At 43.5% G+C, this 24,020-nt stretch overlaps 1 protein-coding gene across 2 annotated transcripts in view; it reads right to left on the reverse strand.

Moving 5' to 3' along the window:
* LOC139467000 (FMRFamide-related peptides type HF-1-like) overlaps positions 1–21,938 on the reverse strand; it is a 29,373-nt gene extending 7,435 nt beyond the window's left edge. Inside the window, exon 1 of one of the 2 annotated variants that reach the window (XM_071248707.1) lies at positions 21,811–21,938. The gene's annotated coding sequence lies outside the window, so the exon portion shown is untranslated. The remainder of the gene's footprint in view (positions 1–21,810) is intronic. The other variant, XM_071248706.1, reaches the window with a different exon arrangement.
* Between the last annotated feature and the right edge of the window lie 2,082 nt (positions 21,939–24,020).

Consider the following 24,020-nt stretch of genomic DNA (forward strand, 5'->3'; position numbering starts at 1 on the left):
AAACAACCCGGACAGACGCGCCCCACCCCGCCCCACCCGACCAATCTCGCCTAGCCCACCACACCTGGAGGCAAGACACCTGGAGGCAAGACACCTGGAGGTAAACCAACCAATGATTTCTTGTGCATACTGTTTTAGAACGTTCTTCCCAATCAGAGGGGTTCTCACCGAAGTCCTCGTAAATCACCAGTCGCTGAAGAGTGTATTCCATATTGAATAAAATTTGGTGACACATAAATTATTTCTTTTGAAGCTTGCAGCACACAAGAGTGTTCTGCTCGTTCGTCTTGTCACAAGAATGAAGTATATCCTTCCTAGTGTGTCACAAGAGAAACGCCAGTATGAAGCAGGGCAAGACACAAATGTCGATGCGAGGTTTTTGTGATTCATAGAGTCCAAAAACAGGAATGTAGATGTTTTTGGAATTTAGTAGAAGTCATATACCTTCATCTAACATCGACAATGACACAGTGCTGTCATAATCTAGGTAAGTTTATGGTACGGCCCAAGAACTACAGTGCACATCTGTCATCTATTCGGTGAAGGTATATTTCGTCCGAACAAACGTGTTGATTTGCGTTATTATTGTTCATGTGCTTATCGTCATCATTATCATAATCGCCATTCTTAGTGAGTTCATTCGAATCGTACTTCTGGTTATCCGCCATAAATCAAATACATCAGCTATAAGGTGAATCCAGCTCGGCATGATGGTTTGTTACTCCAGGCTGAAAAGGGTTCACTGTCACCTACATTATCCATGCACGTAGTTATTTCAAACATTAAAGGAACATTTAATGAATCTTTTCAGGCGTAATTAGTTTTATTACTTCGAGTCATAATATATCAGTTTGCTCATTAGCACGTTTGTCAGCTAAATGGTCGTTATAAATCGAATAGATGACGCTATCTTGTGCACTGTGCTGTCGAGAACTATCATAAAGATTGTTTATTTGAAATCCTCCAACTTCCAATAAAAAATATGAACTAAAGTCGATACCGTGTATCTATATCCAACTGAACAACGATGCCATACTTCTGTCCTATTGAACACCAGTATCAGATTTCTATCCAACCGCACAACAATGTTACTTTTCTATTCCACTGCACAATAATGTTAATTTTTATATCGTACTGCACAACAATGTGAGTTTTTTATCCTACTACACAATAATGTTAGTTTTTACATCGTACTGCACAACAATGTTAGTTTTTATATCCAACTACACAACAATGTTAGTTTTTATATCGTACTGCACAACAATGTTAGTTTTTATATCCAACTGCACAACAATGTTAGTTTTTATATCCTACTACACAACAATATTAGTTCTTATATCCTACTACACAACAATGTTAGTTTTTATATCCAACTACACAACAATGTTAGTTTTTATATCGTACTGCACAACAATATTAGTTCTTATATCCTACTACACAATAATGTTAGTTTTTATATCGTACTGCACAACAATGTTAGTTTTCTATCCTACTACACAATAATGTTAGTTTTTACATCGTACTGCACAACAATGTTAGTTTTTATATCCAACTACACAACAATGTTAGTTTTTATATCCAACTACACAACAATGTTAGTTTTTATATCGTACTGCACAACAATATTAGTTCTTATATCCAACTACACAACAATGTTAGTTTTTATATCCAACTACACAACAATGTTAGTTTTTATATCGTACTGCACAACAATATTAGTTCTTATATTCTACTGCACAATAATGTTAGTTTTTATATTGTACTGCACAGCAAAATTAGTTTTCAATCTTACTGCACAATAATGTTAGTCTTCTATTCTACTACACAACAATGTTAGTTGTTATATCCAACTACACAACAATGTTAGTTTTTATATCGTACTGCACGATAATGTTAGTTTTCTATCCTACTGCATAATTATGTTAGTTTTCTATCCTACTGCACGACAATATTAGTTTTTATATCTTACTGCACAGCAATGTTAGTTTTCTATCCTACTGCACAATAATGTTAGTTTTCCATCTTACTGCACAATAACGTTAGGTTATCTATCCTACTGCACAACAATGATAGTTTTTCTATCCTACTGCACAACAATGTTACTTTATATCGTACTGCACAACAATGTTAGTTTTTATATCCAACTACACAACAATGTTAGTTTTTATATCGTACTGCACAACAATGTTAGTTTTATATCCAACTGCACAACAATGTTAGTTTTTATATCCTACTACACAACAATATTAGTTCTTATATCCTACTACACAACAATGTAAGTTTTTATATCCAACTACACAACAATGTTAGTTTTTATATCGTACTGCACAACAATATTAGTTCTTATATCCTACTGCACAATAATGTTAGTTTTTATATCGTACTGCACAACAATGTTAGTTTTCTATCCTACTACACAATAATGTTAGTTTTTACATCGTACTGCACAACAATGTTAGTTTTTATATCCAACTACACAACAATGTTAGTTTTTATATCCAACTACACAACAATGTTAGTTTTTATATCCAACTACACAACAATGTTAGTTCTTATATCCAGCTACACAACAATGTTAGTTTTTATATCCAACTACACAACAATGTTAGTTTTTATATCGTACTGCACAACAATATTAGTTCTTATATTCTACTGCACAATATTGTTAGTTTTTATATCGTACTGCACAGCAAAATTAGTTTTCAATCTTACTGCACAATAATGTTAGTTTTCTATTCTACTACACAACAATGTTAGTTGTTATATCCAACTACACAACAATGTTAGTTTTTATATCGTACTGCACAGCAATGTTAGTTTTCTATCTTACTGCACAATAATGTTAGTTCTTATATCACACTGCACGATAATGTTAGTTTTCTATCCTACTGCATAATTATGTTAGTTTTCTATCCTACTGCACGACAATATTAGTTTTTATATCTTACTGCACAGCAATGTTAGTTTTCTATCCTACTGCACAATAACGTTAGTTTTCTATCCTACTGCACAACAATGATAGTTTTTATATCCTACTGCACAACAGTGTTAGTTTTCTATCCTACTGCACAATAGTATTAGTTTTCCATCCTACTGCACAACAATGTTAGTTTTATATCGTACTGCACGACAATGTTAGTTTTTTATCGTACTGCACAACTATGTTAGTTTTTATATCGTACTGCATAACAATGTCAGTTTTTCTGTCCTACTACACAACAATGTCAGTGTCTCTACCCTACTACACAACAATGTTAGTTTTTATATAGTACTGCACAAGGATGTCGTTTTTCTATCCCACTGTACAACATTGTCCTACTACACAACAGTGTCGTATTTCTAGTCTTGTCCTACTGTACAACAATGTACAAGCAGTGTCATATTTCTATCCTAGTGTACAACAGTGTCGAATTTCTATGTTTCTATTTAACTATAGAGCGATGTCACATTCCCCAGCGTGCCTTCATAACAGACACCAACATGTTTGCTAGCAGCCCAAGGCCCTAGCATTTCAAAAATGGCTTACAGGAAAATACTTTCTATTTTCTTAATTATGTATTTTCCAGATAATATTAAATGTCTTTATATTCCAAAGAAAACAAGAAATAATGTTGCAATGGTAATTGTGACATCTAATAAAATATAGACCCATCCCGACAACGCCCTAATCCTGGTGCGTATGAAGGACACAGCAACTTCCCATCGTGTGACTGACGTTAGGTAAGCTCGAGGACATGCGCGGAATGAGTGCGTGTAGAAATCCCGTAATGAGGGTGCAGAACGACTAACTCTGTTTTATTTCAAGCCTCGATCAACTGTCTCCACGGCGACTTCTCATAGACAGCATCGTGCTCAGCAACATCCATGGCAACGGCCAGGTTCCGGTGTAAATTCTACACACAGACATACAGTCCTAATAAACCGCAGTACAAATAGTTATCCTTCGGTTACAACTCTCTATGAAGACGTGGCCGTGTGTTAGTCCCCAAACTCAACTGATGACTCTCAACGTATGGCTCTATGGTTATTCGTTTAGCAATTCTTAGAAACATTAATTATGTGTATGCTCAAAAGCTTTGAGAGATGGTCAACCATCAAAGTCATCAGTGAGTGAGTGAGTGAGTTTTACACTGCTACAGCAATATTCCAGAACTATCACAGCGGAGGACACCAGATATGGGCTTCACACATTGTACACTAAGATTCATGAGAAGATTCTGGCTTCAACTCAGGCTGTGTCACATGATATGTATGTCTGTACACAGGTCAACTATCGGTGTGTGATATGATATGTATGTCTGTACACAGGTCAACTATCGGTGTGTGATATGATATGTATGTCTGTACACAGGTCAACTATCGGGGTGTGATATGATATGTATGTCTGTACACAGGTCAACTATCGGTGTGTGGTATGATATGTATGTCTGTACACAGGTCAACTATCGGGGTGTGATATTATATGTCACGTCAACTATCGGTGTGTGATATGATATGTATGTCTGTACACAGGTCAACTATAGGAGTGTGATATGATATGTATGTCTGTACACAGGTCAACTATCGGAGTGTGATATGATATGTATGTCTCTACACAGGTCAACTATCGGTGTGTGATATGATATGTCAGGTCAACTATCGGTGTGTGGTATGATAAATATGTCTGTACAGAGTTCAACTATCGGTGTGGTAGAAGACATTGCTGACATGTGTTCAGTACGTGGTAGAAACGGGGGGGGGGGGGGGGGGGGGGGGGGCGGGGGGGGGGGTTAGCTCCCATATTTATGTCAGTTTAACATGGAAATATATTTAACAAACAAAGACAACATGATCTTCAAGTACACCACCATGCACCATGGCAGTTGTCACGGCGGCAAGTTTGATGATGGTTCTTGATATATCTTTTTATTAAAACTCATTCATAACCAGTATGCTGTTGAAGCCCCAACTGTAGGTTGGCGGAGATTCAGGATAACATCACAATTTCACGTGGAATGCATGGAGAATATGTGACTGTCGCCTCTAGGTAGTTCAGGTGAAGTGAACAACGGCAAGCTCCGCTGTATGGTGTCTACAAGCCGTCAGATACACACGCCCCCTGGCCTGATAAGGAGCTTGGAAATAAGTAAAATCCAATATCGCTCCTTAGCACGATACAGCCTACTTATGATCATCCAGTTTGCAACAATCATATATAAACAAACTACAACTTGTATAAGCATATATTGGTGGCACATAAAGGCCAATAGCAACTCAGTATAATGATTCTGCTGGCACCATCAACTGATTGACGTCAGCTGAAGGATCGTAAAATTTGATGTGTTGTGATATCAATTGAGAAATGCCTAACGGGAGATCGCTTATGGATATTCCTCCAGTGCATGAATCAACTATATTGTATTTGCATGAATTTGCACCAAGATTTCGACCGTTCACACTATATATTACCATATCATGAGACATTCAACAAGCCCATCATTTGGGGTAACTTTATTTCGTCTACATTCAACATTAATACTCCTGCTGAATGTGGAGCATGTTGTAGTACCTGATATGGCATTGGCTGTGGTGTCTGTGCAGTAAGGTGTACACGTCTTATTATGTATAACGTCCTAAAGTCCTTACAAAGACTGATGACAGCAGTGACAACCACGCCATCAAGGGGGCAGGCACTCTAGACGGCAGCGAGACAAACCCGGGCGGTGACCCCGACGTCAATTAACGACTCTGTGACAGTGTTGCTCCTTGGAAGAATTGTCACACACATCGGCTAGATTTCACCCACCTTCACCTAGCTGTAGACAGTATCACTGTACTACTTTCACACTTGACTTCAATACCCTAGCGTTCATTTGTTTTATAAGCACAGACTGTCAAACCACTTACATTTGATAGATTGTTTTTTTCTGTCACATACGGTGTTGGCTGACCATCCGCTAACACTGCAGTTTTTTCTACTTCACTCTCCGAATGATTTATTAAGTGCAGCCCTTCAAATTCAACGGTTAAACACTAAACGTGTTGGATCACAATATTTCTTCCTTTACTTGTTCGCGTGTTGGTGATGAGAGGAGTAAGGGTGTTAGGTAATGTCGTTGTCATTACTGGATGTAATAGTCTAATTAAAGCTGGGCACCACAACCTCCTTACAGAATACGTTGCGAGTCACCGTCAGATACAACACCCAATTATTACAAATGTAGGAAATTACCGAGAAGGGCATTTGGTTTTCCTTCTTAGATATAGGATACAAATTCCAGTCTCAGGGGCGGTAGATATAGAATACAAATTCCAGTCTCAGGGGCGGTAGATATAGGGAGTAGATAACACTGTCAGGGGCGGTAGATATAGAATGCAAATTCTACTGTCAGGGGCGGTAGATATAGAGAGTAAATTCTACTGTCACGGACGGTAGATATAGAGAGTAAATTCTACTGTCAGGGGTTGTAGATATAGAGGGTAAATTCTACTGTCACGGACGATAGATATAGAATGCAAATTCCACGGTCAGGGGTAGTAGGTATAGAGAGAAAATTCTACTGTCACGGGCGGTAGATATAGAGAGTAAACTCTACTATCACGAGCGGTAGATATAGAGAGTAAATTCCACTGTCAGGGGCGGTAGACATAGAGAGTAAATTCTACTGTCACGGACGGTAGATATAGAGAGTAAATTCTACTGTCACGGGCGGTAGATATAGAATGCAAATTCCTCTGTCAAGTGCGGTAGATATAGAGAGTACGTTCTACTGTCACGGACGGTAGATATAGAGAGTAAATAACACTGTCAGGGGCGGTAGATATAGAGAGTACATTCTACTGTCACGGGCGGTAGATATAGAGAGTACATTCTACTGTCACGGGCGGTAGATATAGAGAGTACATTCTACTGTCACGGGCGGTAGATATAGAGAGTACATTCTACTGTCACGGGCGGTAGATATAGAGAGTAAATTCTACTGTCACGGGCGGTAGATATAGAGAGTAAATTTTCACTGTCAGGGGCGGTAGATGTGAAATGCAAATTCCTCTGTCAAGTGCGGTAGACAGAGAATGCAAATTCTACTGTCATGGACGGTAGATATAGAGGGTAAATTCTACTGTCACGGAAAGTAGATATTGAGACTGAGTAAATTCTACTGTCACGGGCGGTAGATATAGAGAGTACATTCTACTGTCACGGGCGGTAGATATAGAGAGTACATTCTACTGTCACGGGCGGTAGATATAGAGAGTAAATTCTACTGTCACGGGCGGTAGATATAGAATGCAAATTCCTCTGTCAAGTGCGGTAGATATAGAGAGTAAATAACACTGTCAGGGGCGGTAGATATATAGAGAACATTCTACTGTCACGGGCGGTAGATATAGAGGGTAAATTATACTGTCAGGGGCGGTAGATATAGAGAGTACATTCTACTGTCAAGGGCGGTAGATATAGAGAGTACATTCTACTGTCACGGGCGGTAGATATAGAGAGTACATTCTACTGTCAGGGGCGGTAGATATAGAGAGTAAATTCTACTGTCACGGGCGGTAGATATAGAGAGTAAATTTCACTGTCAGGGGCGGTAGATGTGAAATGCAAATTCCTCTGTCAAGTGCGGTAGACAGAGAATGCAAATTCTACTGTCATGGACGGTAGATATAGAGGGTAAATTCTACTGTCACGGAAAGTAGATATTGAGACTGAGTAAATTCTACTGTCACGGGCGGTAGATATAGAGAGTACATTCTACTGTCAGGGGCGGTAGATATAGAGAGTACAACCTGAGATTTATTGCTACGATATATAGTTGGTCTTTGCTCCTGTTTAACCTTTATGAAGTTTGAAAAGTTATGAAGTTGAAGTTGACACTATTTTATAACATTATCAATATTTCCCTGGTGCTCTGCAGTGGTGGCATTGTGGTTTTTACCTCACTGGAAGCCCAGTATAAACCTAAAGAGAGTTGAATCTGGTGTTGCAAATAATACATCATAGTTTAAATAGCTAAGAAAGATGGATGGTTATTTTTTTCAGCTGACATTTGGAACCTCAAGTTGACGGTTTCAAACTTAATTTTGTGCTGCCAAACCAAGAGATAACATACACGTGAGTGAGTAGCGGTTTACTCCACTGTTAGCACTAGCCATGAAAAATACTGCGAGGGTCACCATGCATGAATGCCACTTAATCTGTCTATATGGGGTAAGAAAAGTATTTAACACCAAGGCTTACCCTACCGCCCCTCGACGTTGAAACAGAATATGTTCAAATCGGTTCTGGCCTATTCTCATCATCTCATCATCAACAACCAATACTGTTGTTACGCATCTGTGTCCTTTTGCTTTCATGATGTGATTGTCCCGTGTTCGACACAGTGATTCGCCCAAATTCCAATCCTCGGTTCACCAGAACCATATCCATGTCCTTGGTTATGAACACCTGATGTCATCACCATTTAATAGTGATTCATAAACACACGCTCGTGGTACCAAACACCTGGTGTCATCACCATTTGATAGTGATTCATGAACACATGCTCGTGGTACCGAACACCTGGTATTATCACCATTTGATAGTGATTCATAAACACACGCTCATGATAAAGTCGGAAAAGTACAATGGGCTGCGTATGGGCTGTCGAAAGCGAAATAAGATTATCTCACGATTTATTAATTAACTTAATGTGTAGAACACAGTTTTTTTTCTTTGAGTTTAGCTAACTAATTCTTTGAACAAAGTGAGAACGCGTGTAACTGGAATATTGCCGTTTTGTCACGTTACAATGTAAGGTTAGGTGCCCGTTTTGAAATGTTCCGATCGACACGATTGACATCTGTCAAACTGACAGGGGACTTATAACACTAAACGTCCTTTCTAAACGAAAGTAATTAATTCCAGCTTTGAAATAAAATGATAGAGGAAATAATACAACAGTTTGTCTTTGAACGACGAGTGATAATGCAGAATCAGATTCTGCTTCATATTCAATCAAGGTCTTGGTGACCGTTGTCAACTTTATTAGCACTCAGTCCAGTAATTAAAACGAATATTTGTTGGCTGAGGGTTTGCTTGTATCCTGTCAACGCTTATGATCCTGTTGTCTGGCACCAAAGCCTGTTTGTGCGTGTGATAGAAGTTCCAAATGAAATACATCTTATTACTCGATAAGCTAATATCACATCTGCTGTTTTAATCAGAACACCGTTATTCGGATTTGGAACCTCTGGTGACCAATGAGAAATGATTATTTTTTTAAACATTCACAACAAAATGTATATCTGTAGTCATTTTATTTGAGCCACATACATCACACATGATTGACGTTATTTTTAGTTTTTCTTTGTTGTCTTACTCCGCAATATTCCAGCAATTTGATGGCAGTCTGTAAATATTCGAGACTGAACCAGACAACCGGTGATTGATTGTATGGGCAACGCCCTGTGCCATTTGAGTACGATGACATGAAATGAAGCAAGCCAGGGAACGTGAACACCCATGTTGTCGCCTCCTACAGCAGGGAATGCGAATACTCCGACATCCCCACGGGGGAATGTTTACTGGCAAACCATGCATGTTTGTACTACTGTGACTGGTTTTATATAATAAATAGGATCAAATGTCAAATGTGTACGATATCGAAGGCCTAATCATCAAACTTTATCTGTTCTTGTTCTAAACATATCAACCTAGCTTTTCATTCAGTTTTTTGTTGACATTACTGCCCTTTAAACATATTTAATAACGACATAAGGGAACGGATGAAATGACGGGGAAGGTGTAAGGACGCTAAATGTCTGTAATATTATTTTCGGGTATGAAGATCAATATCTGATTTGTCCACCATGTTGGAGGATACATACACGACACCTTGATGGTATATAATGTTCAATAGTGACGTGATCTGGTTTGTTCTATGACGTTTCCATATTTGTAAAAGTGGGTCAGTGACATTCGTTGTGTGTTGATTGCAGTAAATGTTTCAAAACCGATATCGTTGTTTATTTTTATTTGATAACAAATTCTATCCATTCTTCTTCGTCGGGCAGTTAATGGAAGACCTCGGGCTTCTGCAAACGATAATGCCCTGATGCCCTGATAATACACCTTCTCGTCTGTGATATTCAGTGACGACCTGGGAAACTTGTGGTTTGGTATTGCAGTTCCAAATTTCTGCCGATAATTCCAGCGGATTGAACAACGACAGGACGTAAAATTTCGTCAAAATGTTTCGAATTGGTCCCCTGGCATACCGCTCGCCGCTACGTCGCGAACAACGTTTTCTGTCATCTGTGAATCGGAAGCAAAGCCGTGATTCGTCTGTAAACATGGTGTAACTGGCGCACTGCCCGTCCCCCGTGTTGCCTCGCCCACAACATTCTTTGCCGCCTATGGTAAGCTGACACGCCTTGCTTTCAGGTGGGCTGTGGAGAGCAGGGTTTTAACAGTTGATGTTGAAATTCGCGTGCATTCCTGCTATTGTACGGAATTCTCTGTTGATAACAGGAGCAGATTTGACTCTTTAGCGTAGTGTAATTAAAGATCTTGTCCAGATGTCATTTTTAGGCCTGCCAAGCCAAGTTCTCATTGTAACTCCATCCGTTTAACGGCTGTTGTACCAAATTCGAGAAATAACACTTTTTGATTGCCAAACATTCAGTCGACTTGGGATATTGACGACCCTCCTCTATCGTAATTTTTTGTGTTCATTGAGATACACTATCGGGGGTATTTTTAGCGTGTACTTGGCTCAGTTGCATTTGTGATTGTGAGTTCCCCTGAAGGCAAACACACTTTGGCTTCTATGTGCACGTGCTGTTTATGCATGATGTGAAATTGCATTGTGGTTAGATGTTGCGTTCAGACGCAAGGCCACTGTAATGTAAAAGTACACCTCAACGAAAATTTCATTCAAATTATTAGTTCCCTTATTTTGTCGGTAGTACATATATGAACATGGACATAACAAATCAACATGAACACATCGGGTGCTCCTTAACTTGTTTTGAGTGGTATAATTAACAGACAGTATTTAGGTTGAAATCAACACCCGTCCGATCTAGCTATTTAGGACTCATTTAAAGATGTTTCATTTGTAGGGCCATTGCAATGACTCGGTGGTATCGCTGGCCGGCAGAACACAGATTCCTGGTACGGCGATTCAACAGATTGGTATCACAGTGGGTGTTTACAGTACGCAAGAGCGACAGTGATTGTTGTTATTCACCACAGTCTGCAATATTCTAGCTATATCACCCCAGCATATTAAAAAGTTCCTGTCCAGACAAACTGGTGACTGACAGCATGAACGACAGAGCCACCTCGACGTGGGTGCACGATGACACACAATCGGCCAAGTGGCCTAGTTTCACCCCATTCCATTAGTCGCCCCATCGACAAGAATATAAGTCCCTGGGCACCAGTTCTACAAAGAAACCCAAACTTAAGCAATGACTTTTAATATTATTCAATATGGAAGAACTGAGTTTCCATTTGTCAAGATGTGACATGTCTGAATAGTGAATGTTGAGCTTTCAGAAATAGTTACTTGCTAATTGTCATATAACTGTGGCAAAGTCCCGTCCTCCTCTGTATCCCGAATAGCATCTAAGTGTTAAACTCTGGGTCTCATATTTAACATTGAATCCCGAATACCATCTAAGTGTTAAACTCCGGGTCTCATTGTTTAACTTTGAATCCCGAATACCATCTAAGTGTTAAACTCCGGGTCTCATATTTAACATTGAATCCCGAATACCATCTAAGTGTTAAACTCCGGGTCACATATTTAACTTTGAATCCCGAATACCATCTAAGAGTTAAACTCCGGGTCTCATTGTTAAACTTTGAATCCCGAATACCATCTAAGTGTTAAACTCCGGGTCTCATTGTTTAACCTTATATCCCGAATACCATCTAAGTGTTAAACTCCGGTTCTCAATGTTAACCCTGAATTCCGAATACCATCTGAGTGTTAAACTTCGGGTTACATTGATCAACCCATTAGAAAATTGTGCAATTTGAAGTTAAATTACTGAAAATATGTTGAAAAACTTAAAATGTATCAATGATTATTTTACGTACACCAGTAAGTATTTTTTAAATGTTGAATCTGCAGACCAAATACAATTTTATTTATGTCCCGAATACCTTCTAAGATGTCTTCCGAATCCCGCGTACCGAAGAGGGTTGGCAGCATCAACTTTCGCCAGCGTCACAACGTACAATGTGGTACGGCTACCAGCCAGAGTCACGAGAACAACGTTCAATGTGTTACGGCTACCCGCGAGCGTCACGAGAACGACGTACAATGTGTTACGGCTACCAGCCAGAGTCACGAGAACGACGTACAATGTGTTACGGCTACCCGCGAGCGTCACGAGAACGACGTACAATGTGTTACGGCTACCCGCGAGCGTCACGAGAACGACGTACAATGTGTTACGGCTGAGCACGCGTCCTGGCACGTCTTGTCTGCTGCTAACACGGACGTCTCTCTACATCACGTCTTGACCAACAAGGGAGCTGAGCACGCGCCTGGCATGTGTTTTCTGCTGCTAACACGGACGTCTCTCTACATCACGACTTGACCAACAAGGGAGCTGAGCACGCGCCTGACACGTCTTGTCTGCTGCTAACACTGAAGTTTCTCTACATCACGACTTGACCACTAAGGGAGCTGAGCACGCGCCTGGCATGTGTTTTCTGCTGCTAACACGGACGTCTCTCTACATCACGACTTGACCAACAAGGGAGCTGAGCACGCGCCTGACACGTCTTGTCTGCTGCTAACACTGAAGTTTCTCTACATCACGACTTGACCACTAAGGGAGCTGAGCACGCGTCTGGCATGTTTTCTGCTGCTAACACGGACGTCTCTCTACATCACGACTTGACCAACAAGGGAGCTGAGCACGCGCCTGACACGTCTTGTCTGCTGCTAACACTGAAGTTTCTCTACATCACGACTTGACCACTAAGGGAGCTGAGCACGCGCCTGGCATGTGTTTTCTGCTGCTAACACGGACGTCTCTCTACATCACGACTTGACCAACAAGGGAGCTGAGCACGCGCCTGACACGTCTTGTCTGCTGCTAACACTGAAGTTTCTCTACATCACGACTTGACCACTAAGGGAGCTGAGCACGCGTCTGGCATGTTTTCTGCTGCTAACACGGACGTCTCTCTACATCACGACTTGACCAACAAGGGAGCTGAGCACGCGCCTGACACGTCTTGTCTGCTGCTAACACTGAAGTTTCTCTACATCACGACTTGACCAATAAGGGAGCTGAGCACGCTCCTGGCATGTGTTTTCTGCTGCTAACACGGACGTCTCTCTACATCACGTCTTGACCAACAAGGGAGCTGAGCACGCGTCTGGCACGTCTTGTCTGCTGCTTACACTGAAGTTTCTCTACATCACGACTTGACCACTAAGGGAGCTGAGCACGCGCCTGGCATGTGTTTTCTGCTGCTAACACGGACGTCTCTCTACATCACCTCTTGACCAACAAGGGAGCTGAGCACGCGCCTGACACGTCTTGTCTGCTGCTAACACTGAAGTTTCTCTACATCACGACTTGACCAATAAGGGAGCTGAGCACGCTCCTGGCATGTGTTTTCTGCTGCTAACACGGACGTCTCTCTACATCACCTCTTGACCAATAAGGGAGCTGAGCACGCGCCTGACACGTCTTGTCTGCTGCTAACACTGAAGTTTCTCTACATCACGACTTGACCACTAAGGGAGCTGAGCACGCTCCTGGCATGTGTTTTCTGCTGCTAACACGGACGTCTCTCTACATCACCTCTTGACCAACAAGGGAGCTGAGCACGCGTCTGACACGTCTTGTCTGCTGCTAACACTGAAGTTTCTCTACATCACGACTTGACCACTAAGGGAGCTGAGCACGCGCCTGGCATGTGTTTTCTGCTGCTAACACGGACGTCTCTCTACATCACGACTTGACCAACAAGGGAGCTGAGCACGCGCCTGACACGTCTTGTCTGCTGCTAACACTGAAGTTGCTTTACATCACGACTTGGCCAATAAGGGAGCTGAGCGCGCGTCCTGGCATGTGTTTTCTGCTGCTAACACGGACGTCTCTCTACATCACGACTTGACCAACAAGGGAGCTGAGCACGCGCCTGACACGTCTTGTCTGCTGCTAACACTGAAGTTTCTTTACATCACGACTTGGCCAATAAAAGAGCTGAGCACGCGCCTGGCATGTTTTCTGCTGCTAACACGGACGTCTCTCTACATCACGTCTTGACCAACAAGGGAGCTGAGCACGCGTCTGGCACGTCTTGTCTGCTGCTTACACTGAAGTTTCTCTACATCACGACTTGACCACTAAGGGAGCTGAGCACGCGCCTGGCATGTGTTTTCTGCTGCTAACACGGACGTCTCTCTACATCACGTCTTGACCAACAAGGGAGCTGAGCACGCGCCTGACACGTCTTGTCTGCTGCTAACACTGAAGTTTCTTTACATCACGACTTGGCCAATAAGGGAGCTGAGCGCGCGTCCTGGCATGTGTTTTCTGCTGCTAACACGGACGTCTCTCTACATCACGACTTGACCAACAAGGGAGCTGAGCACGCGCCTGACACGTCTTGTCTGCTGCTAACACTGAAGTTTCTCTACATCACGACTTGACCACTAAGGGAGCTGAGCACGCGTCTGGCATGTTTTCTGCTGCTAACACGGACGTCTCTCTACATCACGACTTGACCAACAAGGGAGCTGAGCACGCGTCTGGCACGTCTTGTCTGCTGCTAACACTGAAGTTTCTCTACATCACGACTTGGCCAATAAAAGAGCTGAGCACGCTCCTGGCATGTGTTTTCTGCTGCTAACACGGACGTCTCTCTACATCACGACTTGACCAACAAGGGAGCTGAGCACGCGTCTGGCATGTGTTTTCTGCTGCTAACACTGAAGTTTCTCTACATCACGACTTGACCAACAAGGGAGCTGAGCACGCGCCTGACACGTCTTGTCTGCTGCTAACACTGAAGTTTCTCTACATCACGACTTGACCACTAAGGGAGCTGAGCACGCGCCTGGCATGTGTTTTCTGCTGCTAACACGGACGTCTCTCTACATCACCTCTTGACCAACAAGGGAGCTGAGCACGCGCCTGACACGTCTTGTCTGCTGCTAACACTGAAGTTTCTCTACATCACGACTTGACCAATAAGGGAGCTGAGCACGCGCCTGGCATGTGTTTTCTGCTGCTAACACGGACGTCTCTCTACATCACCTCTTGACCAATAAGGGAGCTGAGCACGCGCCTGACACGTCTTGTCTGCTGCTAACACTGAAGTTTCTCTACATCACGACTTGACCACTAAGGGAGCTGAGCACGCTCCTGGCATGTGTTTTCTGCTGCTAACACGGACGTCTCTCTACATCACCTCTTGACCAACAAGGGAGCTGAGCACGCGTCTGACACGTCTTGTCTGCTGCTAACACTGAAGTTTCTCTACATCACGACTTGACCACTAAGGGAGCTGAGCACGCGCCTGGCATGTGTTTTCTGCTGCTAACACGGACGTCTCTCTACATCACGACTTGACCAACAAGGGAGCTGAGCACGCGCCTGACACGTCTTGTCTGCTGCTAACACTGAAGTTGCTTTACATCACGACTTGGCCAATAAGGGAGCTGAGCGCGCGTCCTGGCATGTGTTTTCTGCTGCTAACACGGACGTCTCTCTACATCACGACTTGACCAACAAGGGAGCTGAGCACGCGCCTGACACGTCTTGTCTGCTGCTAACACTGAAGTTTCTCTACATCACGACTTGACCACTAAGGGAGCTGAGCACGCGTCTGGCATGTTTTCTGCTGCTAACACGGACGTCTCTCTACATCACGACTTGACCAACAAGGGAGCTGATCACGCGTCTGGCACGTCTTGTCTGCTGCTAACACTGAAGTTTCTCTACATCACGACTTGGCCAATAAAAGAGCTGAGCACGCTCCTGGCATGTGTTTTCTGCTGCTAACACGGACGTCTCTCTACATCACGACTTGACCAACAAGGGAGCTGAGCACGCGTCTGGCATGTGTTTTCTGCTGCTAACACGGACGTCTCTCTACATCACGACTTGACCAACAAGGGAGCTGAGCACGCGCCTGACACGTCTTGTCTGCTGCTAACACTGAAGTTTCTCTACATCACGACTTGACCACTAAGGGAGCTGAGCACGCGCCTGGCATGTGTTTTCTGCTGCTAACACGGACGTCTCTCTACATCACCTCTTGACCAACAAGGGAGCTGAGCACGCGCCTGACACGTCTTGTCTGCTGCTAACACTGAAGTTTCTCTACATCACGACTTGACCAATAAGGGAGCTGAGCACGCTCCTGGCATGTGTTTTCTGCTGCTAACACGGACGTCTCTCTACATCACCTCTTGACCAATAAGGGAGCTGAGCACGCGCCTGACACGTCTTGTCTGCTGCTAACACTGAAGTTTCTCTACATCACGACTTGACCACTAAGGGAGCTGAGCACGCTCCTGGCATGTGTTTTCTGCTGCTAACACGGACGTCTCTCTACATCACCTCTTGACCAACAAGGGAGCTGAGCACGCGTCTGACACGTCTTGTCTGCTGCTAACACTGAAGTTTCTCTACATCACGACTTGACCACTAAGGGAGCTGAGCACGCGCCTGGCATGTGTTTTCTGCTGCTAACACGGACGTCTCTCTACATCACGACTTGACCAACAAGGGAGCTGAGCACGCGCCTGACACGTCTTGTCTGCTGCTAACACTGAAGTTGCTTTACATCACGACTTGGCCAATAAGGGAGCTGAGCGCGCGTCCTGGCATGTGTTTTCTGCTGCTAACACGGACGTCTCTCTACATCACGACTTGACCAACAAGGGAGCTGAGCACGCGCCTGACACGTCTTGTCTGCTGCTAACACTGAAGTTTCTTTACATCACGACTTGGCCAATAAAAGAGCTGAGCACGCGCCTGGCATGTTTTCTGCTGCTAACACGGACGTCTCTCTACATCACGTCTTGACCAACAAGGGAGCTGAGCACGCGTCTGGCACGTCTTGTCTGCTGCTTACACTGAAGTTTCTCTACATCACGACTTGACCACTAAGGGAGCTGAGCACGCGCCTGGCATGTGTTTTCTGCTGCTAACACGGACGTCTCTCTACATAACGACTTGACCAACAAGGGAGCTGAGCACGCGCCTGACACGTCTTGTCTGCTGCTAACACTGAAGTTTCTTTACATCACGACTTGGCCAATAAGGGAGCTGAGCGCGCGTCCTGGCATGTGTTTTCTGCTGCTAACACGGACGTCTCTCTACATCACGACTTGACCAACAAGGGAGCTGAGCACGCGCCTGACACGTCTTGTCTGCTGCTAACACTGAAGTTTCTCTACATCACGACTTGACCACTAAGGGAGCTGAGCACGCGTCTGGCATGTTTTCTGCTGCTAACACGGACGTCTCTCTACATCACGACTTGACCAACAAGGGAGCTGAGCACGCGTCTGGCACGTCTTGTCTGCTGCTAACACTGAAGTTTCTCTACATCACGACTTGGCCAATAAAAGAGCTGAGCACGCTCCTGGCATGTGTTTTCTGCTGCTAACACGGACGTCTCTCTACATCACGACTTGACCAACAAGGGAGCTGAGCACGCGTCTGGCATGTGTTTTCTGCTGCTAACACGGACGTCTCTCTACATCACGACTTGACCAACAAGGGAGCTGAGCACGCGCCTGACACGTCTTGTCTGCTGCTAACACTGAAGTTTCTCTACATCACGACTTGACCACTAAGGGAGCTGAGCACGCGTCTGGCATGTTTTCTGCTGCTAACACGGACGTCTCTCTACATCACGACTTGACCAACAAGGGAGCTGAGCACGCGTCTGGCACGTCTTGTCTGCTGCTAACACTGAAGTTTCTCTACATCACGACTTGGCCAATAAAAGAGCTGAGCACGCTCCTGGCATGTGTTTTCTGCTGCTAACACGGACGTCTCTCTACATCACGACTTGACCAACAAGGGAGCTGAGCACGCGTCTGGCATGTGTTTTCTGCTGCTAACACGGACGTCTCTCTACATCACGACTTGACCAACAAGGGAGCTGAGCACGCGCCTGACACGTCTTGTCTGCTGCTAACACTGAAGTTTCTCTACATCACGACTTGGCCAATAAAAGAGCTGAGCACGCGCCTGGCATGTGTTTTCTGCTGCTAACACGGACGTCTCTCTACATCACGTCTTGACCAATAAGGGGGCTGAGCACGCGCCTGGCATGTGTTTTCTGCTGCTAACACGGACGTCTCTCTACATCACGTCTTGACCAATAAGGGAGCTGAGCACGCGCCTGGCATGTGTTTTCTGATGCTAACACGGACGTCTCTCTACATCACAACTTGACCAACAAGAGGGCTGATTTCCATATACTGCACGATTACTTTGAGTTTTTACTGATGCTAATTAGACTCTCGAAAAAGAGATAATGTACGATATAATTAGTTAATCTGCTAATGTCTGAAGCTGACTGTTAACACCTTTCGGTATTACGTTTATATTGAGCTCACATCTCTTCACATCACTGATAATTAGACAGCGATTGGAGTATTTTACCACGAGGCATCATTACAACCATAACCAAGTAACAAGTGGAAACCACATGTAGAACTCGGACCTACTTGTTGGTTACATACAATTATTCCAAATTACTAAGTATACTACAAGCATGCCAAGATAAAGGCTGTTTTCATTTTGAAGTTCTATTAAACTGTTGAATGTGATGTTTTCGCGAGTACACAATGTGTTGTTAACTCTACCATAACGCAAATTTCACTCCCAGTAATACTTTATATTACTGTGAATATCAAGTAATCACTAATATCACTAATACAGAAAAAACAGGGCGTGACTAATTACAGATCATTTACTTATTTACACGTGTGTAGAACAATGCTTATTACCGAGGCGTTCAACGCGTATTTCGTTTACAACGTGTTTGCAGTTGTACTTCTCTAAAACAAAGGAAGCAAGAGCGCCACTACACCTAGTGTATTGATGTTATTTAAATCTTCAGATAGCGTTGTTACAAGAAAGCCACACTAAAGAGGCACGTAAGAAGATCAAAGCCGAGGATTTATAATGGAATTTAAGAAACAAAGTCAAGTAAAGTGAAGGATAAACGTAGATTGTGTTTTCTCAAAGGAAACAGAAGGCGTGAATTCCTATCATTTCGATCTCCCCACACGCCGGAGGACATGATGAAAACACATGAGGTGTATATGGCTACGGGAACATATCCCCGCTCGGAACACACCACCCCTGTTGACAACTGAAGTGATAGAGACTTGCTCCTTTTTCAAATTCATCAAACAATACTTTCTAAATGATTATAGTACATGCTTTGCGGTTTCTTTAGATTTACTAATACTCTATATCGTTGATGAAATACTGTGAGAAATGAGCATTAACTTACACAAAATTCTAAGTGAATATATAGTCTCTCATTCTTTGTGTCAACTAGGACGATAAAAATTTACTTTTTCAATGGTTAGTCTGCATTCCTGCGTCAATCATACTTTGAAAGAAATATGAAAGAAATGGAAAATTGAAAGCTATGCTTAATGGAACTTATTTCTATTATACCCGCAATTCTTACACTAGAGCAGTAAAGCTATGAAAAAACTTCGTTCTTGTATAAGTTACACGATTTTCTGCCTCTGTCGAGTAAATAAATAAGCAACAACAGACACAACACCAAGCAACTTATATCGCGCATCTAACCTCAGCTATATGCCCAGTTAATCATCTAGGCACTTCACATTTGTCTTCTCGTGTACACGGAAATGTAGGCATTGGAATGGAAAGTAGCCGACGAGGAGCACTTCTTCATTTGTAATATTTATTTACTGCGTTTCCCTTGACTAAAGCTGATTTCCGTCAATGACCTATGCTGCTGAGCAGGCTGACTTTACACCGACGGCTCCAGCTTTCAGTTCTCTCCGAAAACATCGAGACTGAAATACATCTTAAATAAGCCTCCAGTACATATCATAATCAAATTACAACTTCAAACTGTCTCGGGTCTCGTGACTCTAAACAGATCCATCTTTTTATGAAGTACAACTTCATTGACGAATGTTCTATAATCCACATTAACTTGTAGGGACTGTGGTTTGAGGTTATTTCATTTACTTCTTTCTACCAAACCACATTAACTTGTATTGACTATCGTTAGAGGTTCTTATTGTCGTCTTTATGATTTTTATTGTGCATTCAATGGATAATACATGGATATAGAGACTTCCGACAGCATTGGATTGTTTGCGATAACGAAACACGTTAAATCATATCAGTTCACACGATTTTAAAACTTTCGGGAGATTTCAGTTACATTGTTTGGGAGCTTAGAATCAGGGATACTGGTTATATACTTAAGTACGGTAATCCTTGGGGTCTTGTGTTTTCAATATTAATGTTTAATGTCACAAATTATTCCAATTTTTAAAAAAAAATGAAATTATCAGGACTTGTGGCGACTGTAATTCGTCAGGTTTCCAGGGGTGCATATTAAAATGTAACGACAAGTACTCTGCGTTTCGGTTGTCAACCAAAATAATTACATGCGCGTCGCCGTTCACTTTCAACCAGAAACACCAGCACCTTCTATCTCGTGGTGACAAACTGACATCGCGGGCCTTCCACATAGATGCTATTTAATGTACATCAATACCAGGGTGCCGTTTCCAGAGTTGGAGATACCTGATTTGCATTAAATATTTGCCAGCAACAGGTACATTGATCATCGGTGGACGCCAGACGGGTGATCAGTCGACATCCATAATACCTTATCACGCACTAATAACCTCAATCAACAATAACTTGATAAATGTTTTACCCGGAGTAATGAATTATCTTTGACTAACTGCAAATCTCAATTGGAAAATCCAAAGTTAGGTGATCTATTTGCAGTGAGGAGCACATCAGTGAGACCAAAGAGTTGGCGATACAGACAAATTAGGCTGGAAAACTGATCACTACCATTAACCTCGCCTCTCTCCGTCATTGCGAGGCATGTCATAATCAAGAGACAATATGCCAGTGTATCATCATTAAAGTGTTGATTTACAGTCTCAGTAAACACATGCACGAGCATTGCGGCGCGAGTCGATACTATTAACATCAATCTGCGTCCTTCATAGACGTGTGTTAGACGTGACATCCATGGGCAGCGTATTGTGAAGGTCGGTGTACGGACGGGATTAAAAGATTCTGTTAATCTCCTTCCAATATAATACGCATTAGAAATGTTGGGTCGAACAGTGATGACGGAGCACAAATGAAAGTGTTGCAATTTCACTAAGACGTACACCAAGGCAGTGTTTAATTAATTTCTTCAGTACATTATAATTAAGTGTAAGTGAGTTAATGAGTGAATCAATTGTCAGCTAATCAATCAAAGTGTTGCAAATTAACCATCTATTAAGTAATGGCTGGGAGCCCTAAGCTATTGGCTTTGTCTAGTTGTTTAATGAAAATTATCAGCTTTTCAACCCTGCCTCAGATGTTCAGCATTGTAACATTAATATTAAAAACTAGTAGCTTTAATAACTAACAAAATTAAGGAACAGCCAGGAACATGTGAAGCATGGGTTTGATTATAGCGACATCATACGCTCGAGGACCTTAACAAAGTGCATCGAATGTGGCAAATCCCTGCTGCTATTGACGTGCAATGTGTGACAGAAAGTGTTGGCGGAGCTGAGAGAGTCGAGTCAATAGAGTGCAATCTACACGTACCTGTGTGCTGTCTGTATATGTCCCCGGGTCTGATGGAAGTGGACGTGGGAAAGGCGGGGTGGTATTTAAACACAGATAATGTATGCTCGCCGTCGACGAATGGGGTTAGGGCTCTTCGCCTCCTCGCGAGGACAGCTCGAGCGTCGGTACGATCGCTACATGTGACACCATTGGCTGGTTCTGATGACGCAAGGAGTCTTGGAGCGTCACAAACACACCACACAGTGTAAACACAAAGTTTGGACCAAGTTGTCCATTAAGAAACTACCTCACTCTCAAATTGGTTAGCATTTGGTGCTAATGGTAAAACATTAAGGCAAAGCGCGTCTCATCTGGAGAGGTCTCCCACAGTTTGGGTTTGGCAAATGTTGGGCGGTGGCCGGACGACGGCTATGTCTTAACGGGAAGTGAAAACTAGCCACTATTGAATTAGGCTGTAAGGAGAGGGATTCGATTTGCCTGCACGCGATATGAAGCGATCAGTTGATAAGGACTTGAATTCTTCCGAGGGGTATTGTAAATAAGATACTCGCCACATAATCTGATTTTGACGGCTGGTCAAGCAAGGGAATACAGGGGTGGTGTATGTTTGAGTGGTGGACAACTCCCGGTCACTCTTTGTAGCCAGGGCAATACAGGGGTGGTGTATGTTTGAGTGGTGGACAGCTCCCGGTCACTCTTTGTAGCCGGGGCAATACAGGGATGGTGTATGTTAGAGTGGTGGACAACTCCCGGTCACTCTTTGTAGCCGGGGCAATACAGGGGTGGTGTATGTTAGAGTGGTGGACAACTCCCGGTCACTCTTTGTAGCCGGGGCAATACAGGGGTGGTGTATGTTAGAGTGGTGGACAACTCCCGGTCACTCTTTGTAGCCAGGGCAATACAGGGGTGATGTATGTTAGAGTGGTGGACAACTCCCGGTCACTCTTTGTAGCCAGGGCAATACAGGGGTGGTGTATGTTAGAGTGGTGGACAACTCCCGGTCACTCTTTGTAGCCGGGGCAATACAGGGATGGTGTATGTTAGAGTGGTGGACAACTCCCGGTCACTCTTTGTAGCCGGGGCAATACAGGGTTGGTGTATGTTAGAGTGGTGGACAGCTCCCGGTCACTCTTTGTAGCCGGGGCAATACAGGGATGGTGTATGTTTGAGTGGTGGACAACTCCCGGTCACTCTTTGTAGCCGGGGCAATACAGGGGTGGTGTATGTTAGAGTGGTGGACAACTCCCGGTCACTCTTTGTAGCCGGGGCAATACAGGGGTGGTGTATGTTAGAGTGGTGGACAACTCCCGGTCACTCTTTGTAGCCAGGGCAATACAGGGGTGATGTATGTTAGAGTGGTGGACAACTCCCGGTCACTCTTTGTAGCCAGGGCAATACAGGGGTGGTGTATGTTAGAGTGGTGGACAACTCCCGGTCACTCTTTGTAGCCGGGGCAATACAGGGGTGATGTATGTTAGAGTGGTGGACAACTCCCGGTCACTCTTTGTAGCCGGGGCAATACAGGGATGGTGTATGTTAGAGTGGTGGACAACTCCCGGTCACTCTTTGTAGCCGGGGCAATACAGGGGTGGTGTATGTTAGAGTGGTGGACAACTCCCGGTCACTCTTTGTAGCCGGGGCAATACAGGGATGGTGTATGTTAGAGTGGTGGACAACTCCCAGGCACTCTTTGAATCCGAACAACACAGGGGTGGTGTATGTTAGAGTGGTGGACAACTCCCGGTCACTCTTTGTAGCCGGGGCAATACAGGGGTGGTGTATGTTAGAGTGGTGGACAACTCCCAGGCACTCTTTGAATCCGAACAACACAAGGGGCGGGGTATGTTAGAGTGGTGGACAACTCCCGGTCACACTCTCAGGGCGTGGGCAAGACAGAGGTGGTGGACAACTCCCGATCACTCAATCGGGGCGTGGACAATGCGTGAAACTGGTTGAAGCTGAATGTGATTGAAGGGTGATAACGCTGGGCATTGTATCTCCGGAAATAAACTTCAAAGCATCCTTCGGCTTGCCGACGTCATATAGCCCTCAACCGGTCGTTACAATAAGTGACATGTTTCTCGGCATTTTTTAAACACGTGTTTCTCTTTCTCCTCTGCAGACATAATTAACATTGTTTTCTTTTCTCTAGATGCTAAGTATTGTCGCATTACAATGGACGTCTTTTGTCTTCAGCTTTCGATAGACATGATCCCTGATGGCTGGAT

This window comes from Haliotis cracherodii, unplaced genomic scaffold (assembly GCF_022045235.1).
Source record: "Haliotis cracherodii isolate W230 unplaced genomic scaffold, xgHalCrac1.p SCAF_19, whole genome shotgun sequence".
Classification (NCBI taxonomy): Eukaryota; Metazoa; Mollusca; class Gastropoda; order Lepetellida; family Haliotidae; genus Haliotis; species Haliotis cracherodii.